Genomic DNA, 16,078 nt, shown 5'->3' with positions numbered 1-16,078 from the left:
AAATGACTCGGTCATTATCTTCTTTCCAACTCCTTATTTCTTCCTTCAAACTTCTCATACTGTTTGTTATATTAGGATAATATTCCTCACCATGTTGCTCATTTCATCTATAGGGAGAGTATCATGAGTTGTATTCTACCATCTTGCTAGTCATCATTGATCTTCTCTTTTTGCAAGGTATATCATGTAAGATAAACCAAATCCTAAACAAACCAACATGCCTTAATGTAGTTTAGGGGAGGATATCTCATTTGTGAGATCAACCAGATTAGCACAATACATGTATAATCACAAGCATCACAATATATAGACATCATCTAATTCATCATCCATTTACCATGCATGATTCCACAAATACACGCCAAATAGGTATCATTCATGCATAACAACATATGTACAACACACATACATACACAATACAAATAAACAATGACATGCGTTCATGCTAAGCACATCCTAACAACAACAACATCAACTTCTACATGAAATCACAACAGAAACCATAACCACCACCATGCACACAAAATGTGCACATAAACCACAAGAATAAGGAAAACTATGCAACTAACATGTACACATGACAACACATACATCCAAGGAGAACAAAAACCAGAAATCACCCAAGGAAAATAGAACCATGCTTTGATACCAACATGTTCCTCCCACATTTACCCAAGCTAAGTGGTCCACTGTGGTGAACATGTGATGAAGAGTTACTATGATATGAATCAACTTTCCACATACAGTTAAGGAATTGAAACCAACTTGACAAGATGAAACTGACCTTCCTTAGAAGCTACAAAACCTTCAGGAGCCAACCAACCCCTTCAGGTGCCAAACCCCTGAGAGAACTTGTTGTTTCGCTACCCTAGAGACTCATTAGCTCCCATGACAAGGAATGAATGCAACTGATACCCTCCAGTCACTTCCACAACAAGACATCCATGTGACTATGGACTTTTTTAGGTAGTTCTATGTTAGCGACCCCAATTTTTTACCAATTGTCCATGGCCAAGACTCATGCCACTGCCTAGAACTTCATGAAAATTCCATAAATGACAAATAGAATTGAAAGAAGGGTACTAATACAAACACTTGAACAAGCACTTGATTTGACCCCTACTATCCATGACAAGTATATCAAAAACATGTAATCTATAAGTTGTAACAACATATCTAAGCATAGGGGTCTCATACTTATCTAAGAATCATAAAAGAGAACTGGTATCTCCTCACAATGATTGTATTGTTATCTATTACATCATTCATTAACTAAAATTTTATATACTAACCAAAACATGATGAGAGCTATATATCATAACTATCATAAAACATACTTATAACCAACAAATAACCAAAGCTATATCAATGAGGAAACAACCATTACAACCACATAATATCAAGAAAAGTTACTCATGAAAATACCAAGGAAAAGGAGATCTTATTAACATATGCAAATCCAACCAAGTCTGGAGTTCCATGTACAACCAAACCATAGATTGGGCTGAACCAAATCTCTCTTTCAACCAATCACCCCCATGCCATATTCCAAGCATGAATGTGGTATCTCAAGAAACAAATCAAACAAAACCAAAAAGAGGGCTTCCAGAGGCCAAACCACTTCAAACCTTGACCAATGATTCCACCTCACAATCATACATCATTAACCATCACCAAATCAAGCTCTACCCAAGTTATCCAGGGCTCTAGAGCATTTTTTCCAACCAAGGCTTCCAGGATTAGTAACTCAACCCACAGCTATTTCCGATCTCCAAAGAATTTTTCCAACGAGGGTGTTAACACTAGAAAATCATACACAAATTTTCACAATCCAAAAGACACCAACATGCGTCCAACAGAATGCACAAGTGAAGATTTTCCACATGAATACATCATGATGTGTAAAAAAAAAAAATTTCTCTTAAGGTCCAAATTTTATAAGGATAAAAAATTGAGGATGCCAAGACTATTTCTTCGATAGCTACACGCAAGTGGAATATCCTTCCAAGGCCATGTGGTCGAAGAAATGGATTACTAAGTGAATCCAAGACCACTCTACACACTTGGAGATGATTCCCTGATAGGTTCTTAGTCTAGAACAACCAAATTCGAGTCACCCTGAAGATATGTATCCCTCAATGGAATCATATTGTCCTACTCATTTGTCATTATCTTGCATGAACCAAGAGATGGAAGAAGGATTCAAAAAATTCTATTTAAATAGACCATGGGAGAACCAAAATATGAGACATTGTTATTTTGGCCAAATTTCTATTAAAGCAAACCAACATTCCATTGTTTAAGCCAAAGAAAGTAAGAGCACTAGCATGTTGGCTATATTTCTTCTAAGAAATCCACCATATTAGTGAGAGAAGAGGAATCCACCATTGGGGACTCTTCATACTTCTTTGAAATAGAGGAGAAACTTGCAAAGAGATTGAGGAAAAGAAACCCCTATGTTGAGGACTTTTGAGCACCATAGCTCAAATAATTCTCTTCAAGTGTCTAAGATTCATCTATTGTATTCAACCTCTACTACCAACAGTCAATAAAGGGAGATTTTTCCATTATTTTGTTGACTTGTTTGCTCCATTGAGCATTGTTTGTGTATTTACCTCTTTGTTTTAGTTTATGTTTATGTATGCATTGCTTCCATTATTTACAATGTTTTATTTATATAACTCTATCCACTAACAACACCAACTCTGTCTACGATCCTTTGCAAGGAAGAATCAATTGTTAAGGAGGTTTCTTTTGGTACACCATTACCACAAAAATACTACCACAAGAATGGAGACCATACTGTTGTCTTTTCATTAATCTAAATATTGTGTTTGTAGGATATTCTCTCTTCATAACCACTCTACAAGGTTCTCAACAACTCTCTGGAATTTTTGTAGGACCTCTGGCACTTGTTCTAAGCCCACAAAGTTGAGTTATCATTTTCTCTACTCGCCTACACGACTTTTTCTCTACCAGACGTGCACACGTCTGTGTGTGGCTAAACTCGCGTGGTCACCAAAAATATAAAAATAGCCTTGTATTTTCTCTTTTCTCATGTGATTGGCAGCCTTTAGTGAATTGCCTTCACCTCTACATTTGTTATTATCTGTTTAGTTTGCCTTGTTACTTTACTAACCTCAATTAGTGGAGAAATTAGAGTATTTTTTCATTTGTATTTGCAATACACACATAGCTTAATTAGGAAGAGAAGTAAGTGGCCAAATTCCACATATGTTTTTCAAACTATTTTGCTAAAGTTTTATGCAAATCAAATATCTTGACTAGTAAAGAAGTAAGTGGCCCATCATCCACAAATATTACTAGTAACCAAAGCAACCATTTTTTCATTTTATGGGACTAGTAGCAAGTGTCATTATATAAAGTAAATAATCTCTGCTTCCCTTGTGTCTCTTATATGAACCTGGGTTTTCATATGAGAACTTTCTTAAAGCATTTGAATTTCCATCTCCCTTTTTGAAATTCACATAGTTTAATAGGAAAAGAGTAAGTGGCCCATGATCCACAACATATTTATTTTTCAGTATAAGGAACAATCAACACTTAGTTTAATTAGAAGTATATTGTAAAGGATCATAAGATATCCACATCTTACCACACTTTGTATGTTCACTTGCATCACACACTAAGCTTACATAAGCTTTGTACTAGAAGGCATCCAATTTATGGAGCTTTGTGTACTTTGTTTATTTTTTCTTACAAAATCACTCCATAAGTGAATTAAGACTCCTTAAAAACAACCATAACTTGAACCAACTAAGTTTCCCCATAGGGGCCACCAAAAACTTTACAGTTCAGGTCAGGACAATTGGGAGTAGGCATCCCTTAAGCCACCATGGTCATGTTACACCTTTGAAACATAGTTGTTGAGTTTTTAGGGAGCTTAAGATCCTTCAATCTGTAACAGCTCAAAATAAATATCTAATTAACATTAAATTTAAATAAGAGTGGCACTTACCTATGTAATTAATTAACTAAATTCAAATTTAATGAATAGTGCTTACCTGTTTACTTGTGGTAGAAGTAGGCTTACCGCAACAAGGTTTTGGGGACAACTCTCCACCCAACCGTAGGCTCAATTGTGCATAGTCTTGCTACAACTGGCCACCCCCGAGCCCTCAATCAACGTACTACTGCCAGTGACTCCTAAGTCTTAGAACACCATTCTCCCAAGAGAATGCAAGATAGAATCTCGGAATGATGGAATGCAGGAATGCCTCTCATCTTCCTCACCATCTATTAAATAGAACAACATTGGAAGGGAAACCACATGCACACACTCCATGTGTCTACATGCAACTTTCTTTTGATTTTTAGCTTTCTTGTTTTATTTCTTTACTTTTCTTTTGATTTTTAGCTTTCTTGTTTTATTTCCTTCTTTTTGATAGTTTTCTTGTTTTATTTCTATTTATTCTGATTTAGAGTTTTAGTATAGTTATTACTATTTTTATTTTTATTATTTTTATTTATTTTCTTGTATATTTTTAAATATCATTTATTATTTAACATTTATGATTTATTATTAAATGATTTATTATTTATTATTTATATTATTATTATTTATTTGTATTATTTATTATTTTTATTATTTATTATTTATTATTATTTATTATTTATTATTTTTATTATTTATTATTTATTATTTTATTTACTTCCTATTGCCAACACCTCTGCTGAACTAGTATAACCAGCAGGCATCGAAAGTCCCCAACACCCCGGGAAATCTTAAGGAATCTCTGTCTTTTTTCCCACTTTTGGCATCAGGCTAAGCCTGACCCAGTCTGTATCCTAGTCCAAGGCTGGCCCCAAGGCTCGCGCCTAACTCAGACCTCATCTGCCCCAAGGCAGGCATCCGATCCGGTACTCAATGACCCAGGGAATCTGGCAAGGCTAGCCCACTCCCTCCACAACTACTAAGGCGCACAGCCCCAGGCATCGAAGTCCTATACAACCCTTCTAGACTTCGGCATCCCAATCCAATAACAGGCACCAAGCCTAGAACATCAGGCACTTGGCCTCCTCAAGATGGTCTCATAGCTCTTCAAGAGCTATCCATCAAGAGCTGTACACAAGACAAAGGAACCACTGGCATATGTAGTGTTGATTGAGTTTTGTCCCCAGCCCATATGGTGTTACGTATTCTCCCTCGTGCGTATGGGCTCGCACGAGATCATCAAATAAACCGGCTCTCTCGGCCCATTTGTGGAGTCCTGTGAATCATCACATCTCAACATGCATCCAATGCATTAACCATACCATCATAGTATCATAGGAAATAATCCACATGCCAACTCTTGCATGTCACCATGAGAACGTTCATCTTTGTTAAGCGCAGCATTATCACTAATAACGAACTGCATGCTCATGCATATCATAAATTTGTAGGCAATTATTGCATACTTCACCTTATGAATACCCTCGTAAGTTAGATCATCAACGTATTTGCATCAAAGACATATCGGAACTTCACATAAATGAATCACATGTCAATAAGCCTCATAGCATCATAACTCTTAAGCCCCATTGTGCATATCATATTCATCATGAGTATTGAACATTAAATGCCTATCATGACGTAGTAAATGAATATGTCAATATACCTTGTCATAACGTCATAATGCCTATGCATATTGCTATTATCATATGGATACATTCTCACTATAAGAACCATATGTAAATCATTATCTTCCTACCATGAAACATTGTCAATATGGTTTCATCAAGTTGTCAATTACTTTTCAATAATCATTTCGACTTCTTTTTACTAGGTAGTTGATCATTTACACCAACGGTATATCGTTAAATTTCACATGAGCCTCATCATCTTGAGTGTTAATCTCTCGTCATGTATTCTTCCTTCCCCAAGGAAATTCTGGTGAATTTCATTGTTTAAGATATTACTAGTGGTACCATCATTATTTAAATCAAAATCCCTTGATTTTACATCCATTTACCCTTTGGCTTACTCATTCCAATACCGCTATGTGCAGTTGCATATAAATACTAGGTCATCATGATTTAATTTTATATCATGCGTAATTTACTTGCATGAGGGTTTGTTGATCCATGTTGACTTATACCTACATCATTTAACAATTATCATTTTCATCTAAAAATATTTCCTTATCTCGTCAAGTTCCTATCTCAATACCACTTGATTGCTTTATCATAAATTCACTCTTCATCAAGTTGGACAAGAGATTCTTGCTCATTGAATATTATTTTTATTTTAGATTTTGAAATAGTTGGAAATACTACTAATAGTCCATGAAAAATTTAAATGTGTGGTGTTATGTGGAAACAATCCTCTTTTAACGCTTTGGGAACAAACGTTCTTCACATTTTGAACTATGTAGATTATCACTGCTACCCTTACCAATCACATTTCTCACTATCCCTTCAATATTAAATGGATACTATTTTAAGGGCTATAATTATTTCTTCCAATTTGACTTCATTTGACATGAACTCCTTAGGGGAGTGTACTTCTATTCTCATAGTTGTGTCAGTAATCAAGTATTACTAATGTGAAAAATATCTTCATAGTTTAAGATGTATTTCCATGAATTCATCACTTGATCTTAATTTCATGGAAACGTCATCAATCTATTTCCTTTGTTCTATGTTTATATCTTTGTTTTAAACCCTCATAAAAATATTAAAATCCAACTTTTACCAATTTCCAAAGTTCACAAGAATTTGAATAAGTAAGATAATTTGATTTATAGTAATTATGCTATTCTTGGAAAAATATAATTCTAATAATTTATCAATTATAAAAGTAAAATAAAAACTACATAAATATATGTGATTTGTATCTGATCCTCCCAATATTGTCATAAACTTACTTGTTGAGATATTTAAAAATCTGAAAACATCTACAAACATCTACAATTTTTGGTAACAACAAAGGAATACAGTAAATCAAGAAAATGGAAATCAACGTAAAATGATTAAAATGATCAAAGGTATATTTGAGTTTCACCTCCTATATAAGTGTTATGCCTCATAGTATGTGGACGAAACCTTTTGGCTTTCTCACCCTTCCCAACTTCATATGGTAGAAGGAATGTAATGAACCAAATTTGTGCTGAGTCTAAAAGGTACCTACAATGAAATTTCTCGCCTTTGCAAGCTTCATATGGTAGAAAGAATGCAGTGAACCAATTCTATGCTGAGGTTAAAAGGCAAATGCTATGTTTTATAAGAATTTAGAGTAGGCTTTCACAAGTTAGTATTTGAGAGAAAACATCTTGCAGAAGACATATGTACCTATAAAATCCCACTAAGGATGGACTTTACTTATCACTAAGTATTGTTCATCGTGATTACACCATATTTAACATGGAAATAATTGTTGTGATTACTTAAGTAGTATATTTATGCAGTCATATTAGTACCAGTGTAGCAGATCTATACATGTGATTACAGTGATAGGCAGCCTGGTTTCAACCACCACCTTCCAACAAGTCTAAAGTCTATGGGGATGCAACTTGCAACATGCATCTGATGCCATTACCCACTTCGTTGTTAAACTGCATGTTTGTTTTCAGGTATGTATATACAAAATTAAATTTGTAAATGAAAATTTGTCTGGGCAGTACACAAATGCATATCAGCAAATCAATATCACTTTACTATATATTAGCAACTTGAACAACTTGCGAATGCTATGTATTTTTTATTTTTTTTGTTGATGCACATGTTGACAACATTTCTCGATTCTAAAAATAACTTAATTTTTTTTTTTTTTTTTTTTTTTTTTTTTTTGTCAACCAGAGTCAAACCAGTTGCCCAGCCGATTGCCCAAGTAACCCCCATATACAACAGATCGTCTGCCCTTTTTTTTTCAACCGAAAAAGGAATCTACATTAATAATGATCATAATGTATTATTAATATCACTAATATGATAATGTCATACATGATTAATGTATCATGACACATCGTTAAATCATATTAATGATAAATTACTAATGTTACCATTAATATTATTAATGTACTGTTAGTAATGTAGATTAGTAAGCATGTACTATATTATTGAATTTTTTTTCTACATACTGCATTTGCCAGTTAAACTCACCAGTCACTTCCCCTCATTCCAAGGGAAGTTTTTCAGGCAATTTTCAGCATTAATGTTGGATATTAAGGACATGCAGAGGAGAAAAATCTGTTCAATTTTATGAACATGCTACAGAGCCCAGAGTGAGTTGAGAAGACAAAAAGTGCAAATCCTCACAAAGAGGTAAGACCGAAAAATTTGAAAATTTTGGTACATTCAAAATCTTCCTTTATAAAACCATTAACATATTTAGATTGAAATGGTCAGTAGTGAGCGAGCATCACATGAGAATACACACATAAGATAAATTATAAAAATTAGCCTACAATGATGACAGTGGAATTAGGGGTTTTCGAATTAGTACCATTTCTAAGAATGAATAACTAGTTACATCTACCATTCAATGATAAGGCCATGGTGCCTTTTAAATTTGATATCTCTGTCATTAAAATCACAAAGAAGTCATTTACTCGGCAGCCTTCATGGACTTCTAGTTATCAGGGAATAAAAGGGAGCTTTTAAGAAATTTCCATTCATCATATCACATATACACAAAGTAGTGTAAGCAAAGAATCTATGTATCTAAATAACATTTATTTTCTTCTAGAAACTGGTAGAAGTTAACTAAGAGTATTGAAGCAAACAGTGCATAACCAATATATATAACATATCTGAATCATTATTTATTTTTATTTTTTTTATTTATTTTTTTAACTGGAGCATAAATTCGTTGATTAATCCAACCCAAATGTTGTTAAGAATACTTTGGAACTATAGTGGTAGTTTGATTTTCTAGCCTTCAAATTCAAATGACGTTATGGCTTATCAAATCAACATTAAAAAAAAAACAATATAATAATTCTGCTTCTTTTATAAGAGTGGCACTTACCTATGTAATTAATTAACTAAATTCAAATTTAATGAATAGTGCTTACCTGTTTACTTGTGGTAGAAGTAGGCTTACCGCAACAAGGTTTTGGGGACAACTCTCCACCCAACCGTAGGCTCAATTGTGCATAGTCTTGCTACAACTGGCCACCCCCGAGCCCTCAATCAACGTACTACTGCCAGTGACTCCTAAGTCTTAGAACACCATTCTCCCAAGAGAATGCAAGATAGAATCTCGGAATGATGGAATGCAGGAATGCCTCTCATCTTCCTCACCATCTATTAAATAGAACAACATTGGAAGGGGAACCACATGCACACACTCCATGTGTCTACATGCAACTTTATTTTGATTTTTAGCTTTCTTGTTTTATTTCTTTACTTTTCTTTTGATTTTTAGCTTTCTTGTTTTATTTCCTTCTTTTTGATAGTTTTCTTGTTTTATTTCTATTTATTCTGATTTAGAGTTTTAGTATAGTTATTACTATTTTTATTTTTATTATTTTTATTTATTTTCTTGTATATTTTTAAATATCATTTATTATTTAACATTTATGATTTATGATTTATTATTTATATTATTTATTATTAAGGGAAGGGATATTACACAATCATCCCATGGAAAAGAATACTTGAGCATGGGAAAGACTTGATTCATAGGGGGTTCGACTTAGGTCTAATTCATGCGGTACTCTTTGGGGCTACCTAACCCATCTAGTGCTTGGTACTGGTAAAGGACTACCAAGAAGCTAAAGAATTCAATGCTCACATGGGACGAAGGTACTTAGTGGAAAAAATCTAGGGAATCCTTTCCCTATAGGTGATGGTGCAGGCAAAACTTAAGCCTCATTTCCATTACCTTGGTTGATTATTCGATTGTTGGAAGGCATCGGAAGTTCTTTTGGGACGTTGCCCCAAGACCCATCAAAAGATACCTTCAGAAGGCCCAGATACTTTGTGAGTGGTAAGGACAATTAGGTATGCATAGGATTTTTTATCATACGCAAAAAAGGAAAACCATTTTTTGTTTTATTGATCGCATAGCTTAATTGTAAAAGGAAAGTAACAAATTTTTTTTTGCTTTTTTTTATGTATATGATTTTATTGCATTGATATTTATCTCCTTCCCTCACCATACACAAAGTAGAACACAATCTAATCGGCACCATAGGGGACCCCATGTCTCCCCGTCGATCTAGACGTTTTTTAAACCTCCCCCAATCACTGGGAGGTGTGTCAAGACTACTGCCATTTAGGTGTAGAGGACTTCACGTAGCCACCATTATTGGATCTTCCTTTATTGGTGCATCTTTTCTGGGGATGCCTTCTCATCAAAGTACACCATTCACCACCCCACAAGGGTCCCTGATGAGCCTCATCATTGGGTAATTATATGGGACTTAATTCACCTCCTAGCTTATTCAAACCAACAATTCTCATAACTTATTGCATACTTTTGATTATATTTTGTTTATGAGATGAGTTAGAGTTGGATATTTTGATTTGTGGTCTAATGTGAATTTAATGCAGGATTAAAGGATAAAAGTGAGGAATTTTGGCAAATACCATGGTCAAAACTTGAATGGGACAAGGGAGAGGGATTATATGAGGCCAATCCTCCTCATCTACTACCCCTCCATTTGAATATTCCTCCATCAGCTCGGAGTGCTAACAACCAAATCATGAGGACTAGAAGGAAGTCGAGCAAGTGAAAGAAAAAGCACCAGTTTATCTCAAGTTTGGGATCTGAGATTCCCTAATTTTATGGAAGTCATTGGAGACTTCAGAGGTATAAGTAGAGAGGCCTAGGACCTTAGTAGGATTCATATTTTTTATTGTAAAACTCTACTTTATTTTTGAGCTACAAGACTTGTGACAATTTTTGATGTAATCCATTGTTTTGGTAAAAAGAATGAGTTTTGTTTTGAGCCAGCACTGAGTTAACTCAAAGGGCTGAAGCTCTTGGGTTAGGGACCAACACTAGCAACCAAGTCTCTTCTTTATTGTACATGTATGCTAATATAGATTCATAATTTAATTGTTCATTTGCTTAGTAGATGCATTTCCATTACAACAATGTAGATTAAGATTGGTTGCATGATAGTTTTCTTCCATTTGTGCCTTCTTTCAAGTAGAAAGTTAGCAAGGATAAAAAGGATCCCCATAAGGTTTTCAGCAGGTGTCTCGACCTCACTTCCTCCCTCTGGGACCATGACTGGAAGAAGGGACCCTTTAGCAGCCCCAAAAACACAGATTTCTAGTTCTTGCATGAGCTTTGTAGTTTATTATCTTTGATTCAGTATTTGGTTCATGTTGCAAGGTAGATTTTGCTGTCATATTTTTCCATCTCCATCTCTACAATAAGATCTCACTCATGCTTTCATTCCCTTCAACAACTCTCTTCATGCATAATATAGGCAATTGATTCATGCTTTTCTAGTTTATGAAAATGTATCTTGTTGCATAGTTATTGGAGGACACACATGTTTTAAGAGAAGTAGGAACTTCAGGAGGAGACCCAGACTTCATCACCAACAACCACCTTCCACTTCATCCACCCTATCCATCTCTTGCTCCACCATCACCCTCACTAGTTTTTTTTATCATTTTTCATTGAAATTCCCTTAGTTACATTGAGCGAATCTAACCATCTCTTATCCTGGATATTGACTCTTGAGTGCTCCTAGACTTTCTAACTGTTATAGACATTTTCGGGCACTGCAACCCCAATCTTAAATGTCCATAAACTAAGGGCTCTTAGGTCCCTAAAAGTGTTGTTTTGACCCCTAAAAGAACAAGGTCAACTGATTACATCATCTCCCAGAAGTTCTCCATGAAAAACCACTCAGAGCTAGTCAAAACTAGACCATTTCACCTACTCCATAGGCAAAGTGCGCTGCATCCCACCTGAATACACTTAGTATGTGCGATGCATCTCAAAAAACCCTTCTATGGGGTGCGATGGGCGAGAAGAGACAAATGGCAGGGTCAATCCGCAAGGTGGAGGAGCATGGAATCTTCCAGAAACCTCTCCTGTGACACTTGCCTCTCTGAATTCGACCAGGGATGAGTAAGAGATCATCAATCTCCAAGTGGAATCAAGAACTATCAGAGAGAAGACACTAATCAAATCTCAAAAGCTGACTCACCCCCCTTGCAAATATCTATATATGGATCCCTCATCCCAGAGATCCAGAGGCTGGAATTTTGTATCTTGTAAGGAAGTGCTGTTGGTTTCTTGGTGAAATATCATAGTGTTGGGTGGTCTAAACTTTTCATGAGGTGAAGAAGGGCTTCTTGCTGAGAGGATGATGCTGGGTCAGAAAAATTGGTTGTAATCCTCTTTGCTCTTTCTTGATTATTAATAAAGCTATTCAAGTTTTCCTCCACAGTTTGTGTGGTTGATGTTTTATGCATTTGTGTGGTTAATATACATCTAATCCTATATTTCTTATGATAATAGATCTATGTTCTCATATAGTGTTATGTTGCTTTAATTCTACAGGTACTCTTTGAAGTTGGGTGTACAAGGAAGCAAGTAGCAAAGGACTATCAGAAGGGAGAATAACCAAGTAAGGAACCAAGCGCAAGATGGAGGTTGGTCTCCTTTATTCTTCTCTCATCTATCTCTCATAAAGGAAAATGAAAGTAGACTTAATGTGTTTGTTTCTAAGGTAGCTATCACCCTTAGTGGGACTAGCAGTTCTGTATAGACACTAGTTTTCCCAGTAACAAAATGATAACTCCACTGGGGAACGAATAGATTGTTTGTTTATCTACATTTGTTTACTTTATAAACTTACAGACAGAGCCTGAAGCCAAGCCAGCTAGCCTTCGAACTGCATTTGTTTTACGAATGCAAAGTAGATCAATGCTGCTTCAGTCAATCTCCAGGTTCGTTTATGAATTGAACAATTGATCTACAAGCTCTCTAATTGCCCTTGTGGTAGCTCTAGTAACCTCTTTGGATCTACCCCTGTGATTGATTTACTGATTACCACTTGCTCGGCCTAAATCCCTGAACTGAACTGCAAACTGTGACCTGGAACCCATTCAAAGTCTCGTCCCTGGTCCATCGCACTCTCTGTTCTGTGAACCTCAAATGCATCACACTTCCCGAGTGTAGTAGGTGCGCTGCATTTCAGTTTCACTGTGTTACAGGTGCGCTGATCAGACTAGGCCTTGTTCCTAAATTTTGGTTTCTGTGTTCACTCTTTTCATATCTATTCAGGAGTTTTGCTGCCTGTAATTAGTACACCTCTGTTGAAACCCCCTTCCTTGCTATTATTCCACCTCCATTGTGCAAAGAAGACAATCCCCTTGTTTTGGTAGTCGATTATACGAGTTACTATTGCATATGATTTGAATTTGTGAGTTTTAAAGTGTCGAAAAGCAATTTTTCATTTCAAAATCACTAAGTGTCTCTCTTACCCTCACTTCGTTTTGAATGGAAATTTGTTAAGTACTGTCGCTTTAAAAGTAATTCAGATTTGCACTTAGCTTTCTTACTTTCACATACATTAAGGAAGCTGTAAAACAATACATGCATGTGCATTTGCATTTAGACTTCTTTTCGTTTGATTTAGGACAGTGCATATAGTGTGTGCTCTTTGCTCTTTGTTGAAAGAATGCTATCTCTCTTTCCTTAGTAGCTAGGATTTTTATTTGCAAAAAGAAGACTAAACGACTATTTATCATCTTAGATTGCATTTTAGGAATTGTACATATACATCACGCGGTGAACCTGAAAGGAAAATTTCTTAAGCAAGATCAACTGTAAAATAAATTTAATGAATCTAAAAACGCTTTGGAACCTAACACACAACATTTAGAAGTCTAGGCTAGAGACGTGTTTTGGCGTCGTAAAACGTGGTAACTGTTGCTTTCATTGTTGGTTGGGTGATTCCTCCACTTTGAGACAACAAGTGCCAATACGGACTTGTGCTCCCACGTACCGTCGAGTATATATTGGGAGACCACAATAGGCTTTATCCTTTATCCATAGGAAGCCGTGTCTGTTGCCTTATCGATCGCAATGCACTGAACACAGCGTTCGGGAAGATTGACTGCCGTACCGTAAAAAGTATTATGTAGTTTTGTGATTGGCTTGGTAATCCCTCTGTCTAGATTTCCAGAGCAGTCCCTTTCGTTCCTTTTCAGACTCCTTAACAGAAAAGGTCCATCTGAGCACTTGTCACTAGAGTCACCTTTTGTTTTTTTTCTCGACTCTTAAAAATTGAAAAAACAAGTTGTGTCAAAGCGTCTAAAATTTATTTTAGTCGGAATAACGTCACTGTTCCCTCGTTGGTCTTAGAAGTTAGTCTCCCTTCATCGCAAGTTCTTGTAGAATCGCTAGGAAATCTTTTGGATAGACTAGATATGTCTAAACAACAGTCAACATCTAGGAGTGTGCCATCCGACGCAGCAGTGGCAGAGCCCCCTGCTGCTACTACAACGACGTTCGCCGATATACCATCTGTCCCGACAAGTTATCAATAACAAGCCGGAGTCCAATCAGAGACTGTTTTGACGACATGGTTAGTTCCTATTTCTTCATCCGAATTCTCATCTGGTATTTCTCATGTTGAAACTCAACAAATTGATCCAATGTGTCTTCAAAGGCCAATCTACCCTTTAAGTACTGGATTTCCACCATATGGAGGGCAGTATGCCTTTTCATTGTTCCCTCCCGGAGAACAACCATATGGGAGTTTACAACAAAGTTCAGGTCAAACTGGAATTACATCCAACGGTTGGGTGCCAATACTGCCTTAGCAACCAAGGGTTGTATACTCAATGCAACCAGTCCACCCTGTGTCAAATATTCCCACTATACCTGCTATGGTGACTACGTCACAAGTACAAGTGCTACCTGTTGTATGTCAACCTCAAGTTTCTCACGTTTCAATACAACAGCCTCTTGTCTCAACGACTCAATCGCAACCTCAGGTTAGTGCCTCCCTATCTGGAGCGACTTAGGCCCAAACAAGTACTATAACTCCTCATCTTGGTCAATCATCCAGTATTGGAAAACGGAAAATGGTCCAACAACCATGACTGGTTCAATCTCAACAACCGCAATTCCAAAAATCATATCAAGGACCTGAGCAACAAGTCTTTGTAAGTAATGGGCAACCGCATTTCCAAAGCAGTTATCAACAACCATACTATAATGGTTATGCCCATCAACCTTATCAAGGTTACCAGCATCAAATAAATTATGCTGGTATGCAAAGACCCACTACTCAGGTGATTCCATCTTATCCTGGGTATGCTTCACCTAACCTGAATCAATAGTTTCGCTTTGTAGCAACTCTAGAATTACCAGATCTAAACCGGCTGACAAATGATCCAATTGCTTACGCCCCTTGGTGGCCAGCGATTCCGCATAAACTTCCGTTAGATATTCCTAAATTTAATGGAAATCCGGGTGAAGACCCATCGAATCATGTGATGACATTTCATCTGTGGTGTTCATCTAACACTCTAAATGATGATTCAATCAGGCTACGCCTCTTTCAGAGAACGTTAACAGGTCCGGCAGCAAAATGGTATATCGAATTACCTAGAGCTTCGTTTGATAACTTCAGTACCCTAGCCACAACCTTTTTAACCCATTTTCAGTTACCTATAAGGTACGAAACAGGAACAGAACTTCTTACCAATTTCAAGAAAACGACGGCCACTCACATATCTGATCATATTCATGAGTGGCGGTGCCATCGTAGAATGGTAAAAACATATATTCCAGATAAGCTTTTAGCTGAATGGTTTATCAAGTCATTGTTACCTTCCATTACGGAAGATGTGGCAAAGGGAGGAGTCGTCACTGAAGAGCAAGTTATTGCTTGTGGACAGTACTTGGACTTGATTTATACTCAGTCTGGCACGCTTTACGATAAAATCCCTGACGCTCCCAGACCGGAATTTTCCATTCCTCCTCCTCCTAAATCGAACAATGACTCTCATGCCAGCGATGGCGTGATAAGTACGATAAGAACGAAATCGACAAAGGCTACATCTAAGAAAGCCCGTAAGATTTCTTATCAAAATGCAAATGAAGAACTTCCTGCCTTAGAGGTAAATGCCGTGTCGATCGACAAGGGAA

This window comes from Pinus tabuliformis, chromosome X, assembly GCF_031772625.1.
Source record: "Pinus tabuliformis cultivar Carrire ecotype Pingquan chromosome X, CPIR1, whole genome shotgun sequence".
NCBI classification, from domain to species: domain Eukaryota; kingdom Viridiplantae; phylum Streptophyta; class Pinopsida; order Pinales; family Pinaceae; genus Pinus; species Pinus tabuliformis.
This window is presented reverse-complemented; position numbering follows the sequence as displayed.